General features: G+C 41.3%; 1 protein-coding gene across 2 annotated transcripts in view; it reads left to right on the forward strand.

Annotated features, from left to right (window-relative positions):
* Nucleotides 1–13,676, forward strand: part of SND1 (staphylococcal nuclease and tudor domain containing 1) — a 657,666-nt gene that overhangs the window by 600,456 nt on the left and 43,534 nt on the right. The window lies entirely within an intron of this gene.

The raw sequence follows: 13,676 nt of genomic DNA on the forward strand, positions 1-13,676 counted from the left end.
CAAGTAAGCCTACTGCGTGACATCAGACTAAATTAAAACTTGGGCATTGCTGAGCTGAATAATGTGCGTGAAATAACTGAAACAAAGGTGTTCATGCTTTGCTCGCCGCTTTGTACAAGGTTCCAGAGATAGGGAAGAGTATATTAACCATGATACATTACTGAGGTGGCAACGTATGACTGGCAGGCTAATTGTCTTCATATAGAAAATTGCTGATACCGTAGGTTAATACAGCCGCCTGCTGATAATTGCACAGAAAACTGCATGTTGTTCTTTAAATTTTAAGCATTTTGTCTAGTATCTGTTAGTTTTAGGGGGGGTATGCAATCCCGGATCACGGCCGTCGATCCCTCCCGACAGCCGTGATCCTGGCCCTTTTGCCCAACAGGAAATCGGCAGGGGGGATTCAATGTCCTGCCTGCCGATTGGCGAAAAGGGGGGTGTCAACGTAAACGGCCATGGATTGTCGATATTTTGCCATGATCGCAACGATCAATGCCCGTTATCGGCAGAACGGGCCCAACAGCTTCTATAGTCGGGCTTGTAATGCCGTGATCCCTCTTAAATGCTGTCGGTAAAGACCGCATTGAATAGGGCCCCGTAGCTATTTCCCCCGTCGGAAATAGAGGCAGAGGATGGCATAACCTCCATAGTCTTTTGACTAGATCATAGACTATCATTACTTTGACCAACTCGCTTAGTCAAAATCTCTTGTGCATCTAGTCAAAATTGTCCATTAGCCAATATCTCACCATGTGTATGGAGCGATGTATCTTGCTGTACTCAGAGGTAAGCAAGGAGAGATTGTATCCAGTCTACTGCACAAATCCAGCAGATACTAGAGATTTCAAAATGACTGACAGTCTCTCTTCCATACACATGTCAAAAATGGAAGAGCAGAGAGACTGCCTAAATACTTATCCATGTGAACAAGCTTTAATCAGATAACTATATTTACGTTTCACTCATAGCCCACTCTACAACAACCTTACACTTCATGTATTCTATTAGATTTCAGTTCAGCATGGGCTAAAGCATCAGATTAATTATTAGATATGACATTTAATTATCATCCATATCACTTTTTTTTGCAGTTGAAATTGTAAAGGTTGCATTTCAATGAGATTTCACTTCCTTGCTATCTTTATGAAGTTACGCTATTTTTGATACCCTTGTACTCAAAATGTTTTTGCATTTAATTTAAATCTTCTCATCAGCAGATAACCTTTTAACCTCTACCAATTAGGGATATGGCCATGAATCATTTTGGGATTACTTAAATTATGATGAACTAGTATGTTGAAGGTGTGACAACCTACTCGATATAAGATAATAAAAATAGAAGATGCAAGGTAAGAGGGGGGGTGGGGTGGGGTGAATTCAATTAGCTGTGGCTAATTTATTGCAGCTAATTGACACACCACCCCTCCACAGGGCTATCTAATTAGCCCCTACTACCCAGTTCGCACAGAAAAGCAAATTACCAGGTTAAACATTTCTACCTTTTTTAAATTGCTGTTCAACACTAGTCCTTTTCTTGTGTGAAAGGGTCACCCCGGGTTGCAATTCCTAGGAAAAAAGTAGGGCTGGAGACCTGGGAATTTCAACCCTATTTGTAGTCTACAAATATAAACTCCAGGGTTTTTTTTTTCCCTGAAAAGTCAGGTTGTAAAATCTGTCAATCCGGATTCCGTGTCTCTGCCTGATATTTGATAGGGCTCTTGCCCTATCAAAATAGTTCCTTTAGCTCATGGATCTGGTGGCCCAGTTGGTAAACTCCTTACTATCTGGTTCAACAGAAGACTGAGGCAATCTTGTAGTTGCCAAGGGTGAACTAAGCTTCTTACTCACAGCAAAAGCTGAAACCTCTTAGGTGGCTTAACCAAAAGGAGACAAAGCTGATAAGTGTCCTGGCATCCAGACTTTGCTTTAAACTCTGAGAATAACGTTCTGGTGATTAAATTCCACTTGGAAAAGCCTATCCAGGATCCTAAGCACATTCCAGATGAGCGGGAGGTTCTATGATCAGCTGTTTAAAATCTTGTCTTTTGCAGACAGTCCTCCCCTTACTGCGGATTCCATACAGAATGTGGTGTCCCTTTGCCATTTCCCCAAACATCTTGAATCGCTATGTTCTAAAATTGGGGTGCGTGAGGTCTGACTAGATAAAGTGCCTTAAAAAAGACAATTACCGTATATACTCGAGTATAAGTCGACCCGAATATAAGCCGAGGCACCTAATTTTACAACAAAAAAACTGGGAAATCTTATTGACTCAAGTGGGACCCTCACTCGAGTATAAGCCGAGGGGGGCTTTTTCAGCATAAAAAATGTTCTGAAAAAGTAGGCTTATACTTGAGTATATATGGTATTATAAAAGCTCTAACTCCATCCTCTCCCCTTTTCTTGTTGAGGTGTTAAACACCATTTGGCCCTTTCTGTTCCGAACCCTACAGGCCTTCAATTTTGATGGTGATTCCCTTAATGGCATCTGGGCTTTTTACTCCACCCATTCAGCCAGGTTGTCGTGAACAGGCTTATTTCATAGCAATTTTCCATAACCAATGGCACTAGACGAGATGCCCTTTGTCGTCCCAATTTAATTTTGCTTGGGGTATAAGGGGTATAGAACTCTAAGGCCAAATTTGCCAAAATTCAGACAGTAGGGCCTCTCCTCATATATTCCCCTCAATTGTGGAATCATGGTCCTTGATGCATTAACGTCTCAAAAGACTCTATTTCTCTATCAAGGAAGATAAAAAATAAAAAAAAGAGTATAATAAAATCTACTGAAGATAGTAGTCTGGTCCCTGCCAGTCGTCTTTAAATACAGTTCTGCCTCAGTTGGAGGGGCTGTGGTGAAGAGGGCATTTATTTACATATCTGGTGGTCATGCCTTAAGAGTCCCAATTCCCTCATGTGCTTTTCCTTCTCTCCCACCATCTTTGCTGGCACCAAATCCTGTGGTTTTCTGACATGCTGATACGTATTTCAATGCCCTGACGCAGCTATGGTTATGTACCCTGTACTTGTCCTCTTTGGTCTTCAAATGTTAGTCACTGTTTTGCTTATTTGTTGATGTACTCTGTAATTGGGTGCTGCAGATACCTTTTAGCACCATATAAATAAAGCATAATATTGAATAATTGCAGCTCTCACTTGTTTTATTGATATATTTAGTTCATAATAAATAACTCTGAGATGAAAACCAGCTGCCAGTGATAAGGTTACTAAGCTTTAACCATAACTACAGTCAGTGGCACAAAGAGAGGGGGGGAGCAGGGACTAATTACCTGGACCCAACTCCAATGGAGAGGCCCCCATTACCTGGCTGCAGCAGCTCTTCTCAACCCAGCAGGCATGAAGCTGTTTGGCTGGGAGGTGCATAAAGTATGATTTCTGTATTTTATTCTAGTGGTGCATGACCACACCCCCTGAGAATACCTGGGCCCAGCCAGGCTTTCTACTACTGTTGGCATCAATGTCAACATTATTATTGTCAACCTTTTCACTACTGTCACAAACTTCAGTTATTGTTTGGTTCTTACCAGGTTTGTGACTTCTCCTGTCAGTTCAGCTCTGCTCCATGCTGCAGGGAAATTCTGTGTGGTCTGAGCTTTGCTAATTGATCACAGCACCTGGGTGAATCCATGCTGCCAGTTAGTTCTGTGTAACATGACCATGGCTTATTGATTAGAGCACCTGAGTGAGAGACATGCTTAGTCCTCATTGATTGAGGCACCTGTGAGTATCCAGTTCCTTGTGCTTCCTATAAAAGGCAGCTTCTGGCAGACAGACTTTGCCAGAGTATAGGCTCACAACCTTCTCCAGCGTCCCTTGTACTTTTACTGTGTTCCTAATTACCAGATACTGACTTCTGCTTGTTTCCTGACTATCCTTCGGCTTAATCCCTGTGCACCGTGAATCGTGGGTTACCTGTGTATGACCTCTCCTGCCTTATCCTCATGTACTGTACCCAGTGATTACCAGTGGATGACCTTGGCTTGCCTTCTGACTACTCTCCTGTCTGATCCCCGTGACTACCAGTGTATAACCCGGCTAAGATGACTGTGTAATCCTGAATCCACGCTACCTGTTTCCAAGGGGTTACCAGTGCCACATGGGTAACCTGCTCAGGGTACCGCGACCGGCATGTCCATAGCAGCGAAGCCCAAATCCCAACTGGAGGGGTCACTGGTGAACACCTATGGCGTGGTAAGACTCCACACCCCTGTATCCGGTCTAGCCTATCCCCGGCCTGGTGAGCAGCGTAATGTATCTGAGACTGTGACAACCACACACCCTGCCAAGATATGAGAAACAACACATCCAGAAAGTGTAATTGATAATGTGGTTGCTGTGTTTTGGAAGCTGGCCATGCTACTGTGTATGCGTAGTCCGACAATAGATGTGCGAGAGGCTGTTGCCAGGTAGGAATCGTACGCATTCCTCTTGCGGTAAATTGTGCAGTGTGTAACCCAAAGGCTACAATGACTAAAGCCATCTGAAAATGATGTTAGCTATTGGGGTCCAGCTCAGGACTTAATAAATTTCACAATATGGTAGCCTCTATAGAAACCTAAATTAACTGTGTGAATCAAAATATAGAAAAACCTAATCTACCATATACAGTAAATATTTTATAGCACTAGCTTGATCTGAATTTGTATTTGTTTTTGAATATTTTCACTGCAGATAAAATAACCATGACCCCTCTCCATTCAAACCTTACTAGCATCCACTGTGTTTCTTTGTTTTATTTTTTTAATTAGTCTCATTTAATTAAGGCGACATTATTAGTTGAACAGAAAGCGGCCCATGCAGCCTTCGGCTATAATAAACTCTCAGCATCTTTCCTCTTCTGCGATAATAGTCTCCAGCTTGATGGCACATAAGAGGTATCTTTTCAGTTATGTTTGGTGGCAGAGTGAGAGAGGGGGGTTAAGGAATTCTCAGGAGGTGTGGGACGGGAGACACGGTTTAATAAGAAATCATTGTCCCAAGGGACATCTGGCATGATCTAATTGAGACATAAAATGTACAGAGAATGCAGAGAGGACGGTTATTAAAGATGAAGCAATTAATTGGATATTTTAAAATAGCCCCGGCCTCATTTCTGCCTTTGCATTTCAGTGTTTCTTTTTCCTTTCCTTGCAGGTAAAGGAAGTGTGCATAACATCTCTAACATTATGCTTGAACATTTCAAAGATTAAGTAGCCCGTACTAATTGATTTCTACTAAACATATTTGAAAAAAGCCAAAAAGGTTCATTTGAATTTAACATGCAATTAAAAATTTCACCTGTGGTTTTTCGCCTTAAAATCATACTTGCCGTAGGGCTTGTGTCACCTGCTCAGAGGAGGCCTTTTATTCCTGACGAGTCAGGGTGCGGTACAAAATATGCACAACCAGGACCTCCTCCTCTAACGCTTTTTAGGATTGAACAATTTTTTTTTTAAATATATTACAATTCCTTTAAAACCCTTAATGGTTTACCTTTAACTTTTCATAGTGTTCTTATGGTTTTTTGCAATGTAGGTATTTTTGTGCCTGCACTGGGTGCAAAATACCCCACATTTATTTCTACTTCTTGCGGTTATGTTAACTATGGGGGAAAAGTCCTTCCAAAATAGATTAGATCTCGGATCCCTTCTTTAGTTGAAGTAAAATCTGCTTTTTGAGAGACACGTAAATATGTAGAACTTTTGGATCCTGCAACTCGAACTGATGATACAAAAGTTTTTTTGTAATACAGGTAGACTAAAGATAATCCAACACCATTGGTACCTGCACTGTGCTGGATTACCCGTTTTGCCACATTATCGGTGGTGTTGCTTGTATGTGCAGGTGCCCTCCACTGCATGATACCCCCCCCCCCCCCCTGCAGCTAGTCTTATGCTCAAAGTGTTAAACCTGTACTACATGGTGTCTCTCAGGCTAATGACACACCTACTCCTTCTTAATCATCACCATGGTTTAATAGATGTTTAATACATAATACTTACCTCCTTAGTTTTGTGCTAAATGTCCCTACTATCAAATCTGTGTCTGAAGCTGGCCATACCATACCTCCCGTGCCACAAAAGACGCATGGCCTCATCTAAACGGGGAGTTTAGTGATCATGACGCTCCTGCAAGTGTCTGTTCTGCACTGCTTTGCTCAGCAGAGCAGGGGTGGGCAGAGGTGATCTATCCATTTATTGTAGTATCTTTTTATATGTGATATAATGTAAAATACATCTAAACAATCTCCACAATTTCTTATTTCCCATCTACTTTATCTCCTTATAGCATATTTTTGTTTGGTGGGGCAAAAACTTGATGCAACATAAACTACCGATATGGACTATATAATCAATATTGGTAAAAAAAAAACATAGTATACATATTGCACCGTGTATATACAGCTTGTGATGCCAATGCACGCCATTGCAGGGTCGGTATTGCATGAAAAAAAGTATAGTCAAAATCATACATAGCCAAAATGGCAACATTTCAATAGTCAGTATTGGTGGTTCTGGACTCCAAAGGAAATCACTTAGTCAAAGGGAAGTATGCAATCCGGGAACAAGGCTGTAGATCCCCGCCGACAGCCATGATCCTGGCCTGTTTGCGATCTGATCGACTGCAGAACGACAGACAGGATTCAATCCCCCCGTCTGCCACTCAGCGCAAAGGGGGCGTGGCCACGTAAACTGCTATGGATTGGCATTCTGCATACGGGATCGTGACAATCCACAGCCGTTCTAAAACAAATGGATTCTGGGAGATTGATTCTTGCGCTATCTGCAGCCAAGGATCTGGTTGGTAACGTATGAATCACCTATCATACAAAATAGACATATAGTACAAAAGAGAATACGGGTCTACCTTTGAGTGCGCCTATGCCGAGTGTGTGGGGTCCCGCCTTTCCCCAATACAATTCCTTCTCTCCTGTCCTTTCCCTCCTACTATTTCTCCTCTTTTTCGACCGGCACTAATGGTGTGGCGACAAACGCATAAGATGTGCGGTCTAGGGGGCGTGGAGGTAGAGACCCCTCTGTGGTACAACAGAACTTACCCTGAATTTAGGAGACTCTCACTTGAGGGATTTTGGATGGGAGTGGGTTTAAAATCTGCTTCCCAGTTGTTTTCAGAGGGATCTATCAAAACGTTCCAGCAGCTGTCTGAGGAATTCCAGCTGTTAAGCAGGCTTTTCTTCCGATACTTGCAACTGAGACATGCCGCTCAGGCCCAGTTTGGTAATAACCCCCCTCTCACCTTTACATCCCCAGTCAAGACCCTTCTTAACAACTTGACTGCAAAGGGCCAAGTGTCCACCATATACAGCTACCTTATCGGCCAAATAGAGTGTGACAGTCTGGACTCCCTGAAAGCTAAGTGGGAACCCAATATAGGAACCTTAGAAGATGAGCAATGGCTACAGATTCTTAGCTCAGTCAAGTATACCACTCCGTGTATGAGATACCAACAAATCTCATTTTATGTGTTACATAGAGCATACCGCTCCCCTGTATCTATGTTTAGAGCAGGGCTTAGATCAGATGACATGTGCCCTAGATGTACCTCACCCATGGCTGACTTCTGGCACATGCTCTGGTCCTGCCCACAGATATATGCATTCTGGGAAGCGGTTTGGACAGATATAGGTGTCACTGAACCCTCTATCCCAGCCTTCGATCCCAAATACTGTATGTTTGCCCTTGACCTTGAAGAGAATCTATCGCCCGCAATATATAAATATGTCCTCTGTCTAACAACTCTAGCCAAGGTCCTTATTGCCAGGAAGTGGTTCGATGTTACATGTCCAAACATCTACAACTGGAGAGCCTTGGTGAATGAGGTCTCCGGGCACGAGAGGTTCACTTACAGATCTAGGGGCTCTCTTACCTCATATCTGAATAAGTGGAGCAGATGGACGTCCTCTAGATTTGCTACAGCCACCGATGTCCAACACATCCTCAACAATGGCTGAATTAATTGACAAAGCTGACTATTGGAGTACCAAGTACTAGGAGGACCTTGCACCTCCGTTCACCCTCGATTATACATACCTTTTAATTATGACAAGCGCACAACTGCCATTTGCACGATATTATTCTAAGATTTTTACTCGCTCTCTCTATAGTATATTTTATTCTCTCCCTCCTCTCTCTCTCTATTGTCTATTTTCTCTTTCTTCTTTTTCTCTCTTCTCCTACCTTTTTTCTTTCCTCTTCTTCCATCTAAAAGTAGTTTAGCTAGTTAGATATAAAGTCTAAAAATTAACAATATGGAATCTATAGGCAAAGCACGAATGATAAGAATACATTGTATAAACACTCAATCTTTCAACTAGACCATACAAGAAACACGCAAGAAATGTTTAATGTGAATGAGATGTTTATTATTATTGTGTTAAACAGACATCAACATGCCATTGTACCAATGTATGCCCGTGCTTAATGTACTTTTTCTTATGCAATAAAAAATTACACAATTAAAAAAAACAAAAGAGAATACCGACTTAATCCTGGGCGCTGATTGTAGTGATCCCCACAGTTTCTCCCCTCATTCAAGGTGTTATACCGAAAAATAAAACAGAGGGGGGGACACACAATAGCGTAATACTGTTTTAGATACACATAAATGATATCAACAAAATGTATGATGTTTCTGAGACGTATAGACTCGTACCCTTTAGAGTGGTCTGCTTAAAGTAGGCAGACAATAGCGCTCAAGCAGGGGCGGTAACGTCACCGAATCATCATCAAGGATGTCCAATTGCAATTAATCGTACATGCAAGAAAGTTTAAAAGCTGGTATAGTGTGATACCACTTGGTTTATTTGACATATAAACATAAAAACAATGGTGTAAAACATCAGCCTCTCACCGGATGGAATGGTCTACAATAACAATGCAGACAAACAGGCACAGATTGAATTCCTAGGCGTACCCGGAGCCCACTGTCCAAACCGGTCAGAGTCCAAAAGTTTTCCACCTTCTCTCCACGGCCAACGCGTTTCTGAACCTAAATGGTTCCTTTATCAAGGCATGTGGAGATGACATCCTAGTCCTATCTTTATACCCCTAATGGGTATGACCTATTTCCAGACATGGATTAGCTGCCAGCTAAAACCCCTATGCTAAAATAACATACATTACTGGAGTCCATTCCATGTTACATATACGGCTCCCGCCGCAATAGAACCACAGCTGCGGTGATCGTTATCCACTCCTTTACTTCCGCATTCCGTCTCCCGGCGGAAGCGGAAGTGACGTTTTGCGTTCCATAGCGGGACGGACGTTTCCTGTGTTTGCGTTCCACGTCTAACACAGAGCTCCCGTAAGGCGGAAGTGACATTTTCTTGCGTTTCATAGCAGGATATTCACTTCCTACTGTATGTTTGCGCTCCATGCTATAACGATCGTTGTTCCTGAGCTTATGACATTTGTATTCCGCTTTTTATTTATATCAGCTCTCCATCCATCCGCCATTTTATTGAAGTTAATGGATATAGAGGCAAAGATAAAAAACAATTAATAATATAAAACTTTACAAAGACAATATTTAGCAGCATTTTATGACAATGGCGGCACAAATCTTGTCTAATAGCAGCATAATAATTTTTTAGCAGCATACCATGGAAATTTTTAGCAGCATCATAAAGATAGCAGCACATACAGATAGGCTGTCATTCAATAACAACACAATAATGATTAAAAATATATATTTAAAAAGAGTATAAGACAGATAAAATTTATATAACGTCAAATGAACCACTTAAGCTCAAAATCTTTATTCAGGCCCCCCGGAATTAACGTTTGATAATTAAAAATCATCGTCATCTCACTCTTAGCGAGTGTAGCGGGAATATCGCCTCCTCTACAGTTGCCTTTAATTTTTTTAAGAATATAAAAATTTTTAATAAAATCGGGGTTGCACTGGTGTCAACTTTTAAAATGCATAGATAAGGCATGATTTTCTAAGCCTTTGCGAACATTTCTGATATGTTCGCCTATTCTTATTTTAAAAGGTCTACTGGTTCTTCCAATATAAAACTTATTGCAAGCACATTCAATTGCATAAATTATATTAAAAGAATGACAGGTTAAAAATTCCTTAATGACATGTTTTTTCTCATTGATGATAATTTCCGTTACTTTTTGTCCGATGTTGTTTTTCACGGTTTTACAGCCCATACATGTCCCACATCTATAAAAACCTACAGATGTGATTGTTGATGTTTTAGGTGACGTAGGACACAAACTTTTAACCAACTTATTCTTCAGGTTAGGGGCCCGCCTGAATATACATATAGGTTTCTAAGGAATTTCAGCACCTATTACAGGGTCTTTCCTAAGAAGGCCCCAATGTTTCTGAATTATTTTCTTTATATCATGATGTTGTGATGAATAGTTGGTGGTAAAGGACCATTTAAATTTTTCATTATCATTGGTCTTCTTCTCTTTTGGTATGAATAGAGCTTCTCTATCCATACTTTGTATTTGGACCAATGATTCCTCCACTCTCTCAACATTGTACCCACTCTGTAGGAACCGTTCCTTCATTTCTGTGGCTTTTTCACAGAAAATATCTTGATCAGTACAATTCCTCTTGAGGCGTTTGAATTGCCCCATCGGAATCGTGTCAAGCCATCGGTCCTGGTGACAGCTGTTCCTGTTTATGTAGGCCTGTGAGTCGGTGGGCTTGGTGTAATTCTTCGTTTTGAAAACACCATCCTCTATATATATAACAATGTCGAGAAAGTTCACTTCACTTAAACTTATATTATAAGTAAATTTAATACCCTTATCGTTATTGTTGAGGTATTCACAGAACATTTCCAGACTTTCTCTGTCTCCACTCCAGATAAAGAGAACGTCGTCAATATAACGCCGCCAGGACACCAGGTTTGCCCCATATGGGTGGTGGGACCAGATGGTATCGGTCTCCCACTCACCCATAAAGATGTTAGCATAACTAGGGGCAAACCTGGTGCCCATGGCGGTGCCCCTCTTCTGGACAAAAAATTCTTCCTTAAATATGAAGTAATTATTATAAAGGATAAGCTCAATTCCTTCCAATAAAAAATGTTGAAGTTTTACATTGATTTCCGACCTAGAGAGTGATCGTTTGACAGCTGCTATCCCCTGGTTGTGGCTAATGATTGTATATAACGACGTCACGTCAGCAGTGACGAGGAACAGGTTTTCTTTCCATTCTAGAGTTTTGATAAACCTTAGGACATCTGTTGTGTCCTTTAGATGCGATTGACTTTTCACGACCAGAGGTTGCAGGTGTACATCAATGAACATTGAAAGGTTAGAGGTTATTGAATCCACCCCAGAGATTATAGGTCTTCCGGGGGGATGAATAGGGTCTTTGTGGACCTTTGGTAAAACGTAGATCGTCGGAATTATCGGACAGTCCACGTTTAAGAATTTGTTCTCGTCATCAGTTATAGTCCCTAATTTGTTGTATTTATTGGTTAAATCCTTCAGTAGGGTAACAACTTTTTGGGTGGGGTCTCCTCGCATCTTTTTATAGGTTATGGTATCGGAGAGTTGTTTATAAATCTCCTCCTCATAATCTTTTTTATTGAGGAGGACAATCCACAGCCGTTGTTGGCAGAACAGGCCCAACAGCTTCTAAAGTCGGGCCCGTTCTTCCGTTACACCCGCTTCAATGCTGTCACTACAGACAGCATTGAATAGGAAGCCGCTGCAATTTCCCATGTTGGAAATAGTGGCGGCAGATTGCATACCCCCCAAAGTCTCACCATGTGTATGCACCTTTAAGCCCCATACACACGAAGATATATTTAACGAGTTTGCTTATTTTGATCCTTCTGATGGTTAGAATAATGCTTAGTGTGTATTATCCATATCGTCAATAATGCGCAGGTTGGTAACGATGTCTCCATCATCCTGCATATCCAGACGATGGAGCACATCATTAACAAGGATCATCTTTTTATTGGAGTCTGGACAACTTGACCCAGCTGCCTTCTCTCAGGTTGGGCGCCTACACCAACCCATATACATTTATTAACAAAGACCATGCTGACCAGAATGCAGCAACCCCCCCCCCCGCACATTTCTTTGTCGCCGCCGATATCATTGGGTACACACCTCCCTGTAGTGGTGTACCCAGCTTAGAAGCTGATTTTTAGATCTAGTTCTAGTGCACAGACCAGCACCTTCCTCCCCCATTAACCAGAAGAGCGGTAATTGAATGGGCTCCTAATTGTAAGGGAAATAGTGGGCATAGAGAAACACATGAAGTGTTTTAGGACTAATGTGATTCATCAGAACATCACTTCAGGGTCAGGCCTGCTAATGACTACTCATTTCTATTTATATGAGGTCTGCAGACATCAGGAATGATCAAACTAGTCTTCGAAATTATTCCTGATTCCAAATAAACAAAATATGTTCCTCCAATGTTATGGCCCAATTTAGCCGCATAGCTGATCGTTTGGCAATTGAATGGCTATTTCTTGATTGGAGTAAGCACTGTTATTGTATGTCAAGTTTAGGGGACTTTCAATTCTCTGCGCTGTCCATATAATTATGCAGTCAGTTGGGACGTCAGCACCCCATGCAGAAACGGCAAAATGAGCAATGTTTGGCCACCACATTCAGCAGAACATTGAGTGTACATAGCCAAATACGGAATCTCCACTCCTAATGTAATGCCCTGATCTGACTCTCCTACTCAATCCTATAGCATGCTACATAACGGGATTTTTTATTACCTTTGTAAAATGTCCTTATTCCAAGATGCAATTAATCTGCTGACCTCATGTTTGGCAGTATTTTATATTCCCTGATAACTTTTTATGTCGTTGCCAAAGAATTGTAAGTAAAAATAGCAGAAGACCTAATTCTTCGCTAATTCTGGCATCCAAAGTCTTGCACCAAGTCCTTTTTCATTTGTTCTTTCTTAGCATGTTGTCAGTATAAGCAGAGTACACATTTGGCTGTGTAATTTAGCCTTTAATGTTCTGTAGTTACATTGTCCTCTTATTGATATGGTCTCCTGTAATACACCATTTCCACTGCAGGACTAGATGAATGGCAATGCCGGCATCCTGTCCAGACTACGGGATATATTTACTAAAGGTCGTTTTTGATCAATTTTTTTTTCTGTTTTAATTGGTTTTAAATCAATCTAATTAGACGTTGTGCTGCATTGGCAAAACACCCTTTTACTGACAGATGTTTTTATATTCATTCTTAAATGTTAGTAAATGTGTGTTTTTTGCAGATGTCTCCTATACAGTGTTGCTGCAATGCATATACTCCTGCTACACATCTATGTGTAAACTTCAATGGGAGTTGGAGGGTGCATGGGACATGCCATGCTCCATTCTCTTCTTAATCGCACTACAGCAAACTGCTATATGCAGCAAAGCTGTAGAGGGACACATCTGTAGTCCCCAAAGCACAACATTGATTTACAGTAGATCAATTTTAAAACGATTAAAGTCAACCTTTAGAAACTAAACTCCTGTGTGTCTGATTCACAGTTGCATGCAAATCAGGTGCTGCATGGAGTGCACAAAGGAGCTGTACCGTCCTTTCCATCTGCTTGTGAAAGTAGAGCTGGGTACACACTGGGCGATATATGCACGATATGGTTAACAATACACCGCAAACATCGGCCAGTGTTCAATATAGTTACCGATG

This window comes from Crinia signifera, chromosome 4 (assembly GCF_055691185.1).
Source record: "Crinia signifera chromosome 4, ASM5569118v1, whole genome shotgun sequence".
Lineage (NCBI taxonomy): Eukaryota > Metazoa > Chordata > Amphibia > Anura > Myobatrachidae > Crinia > Crinia signifera.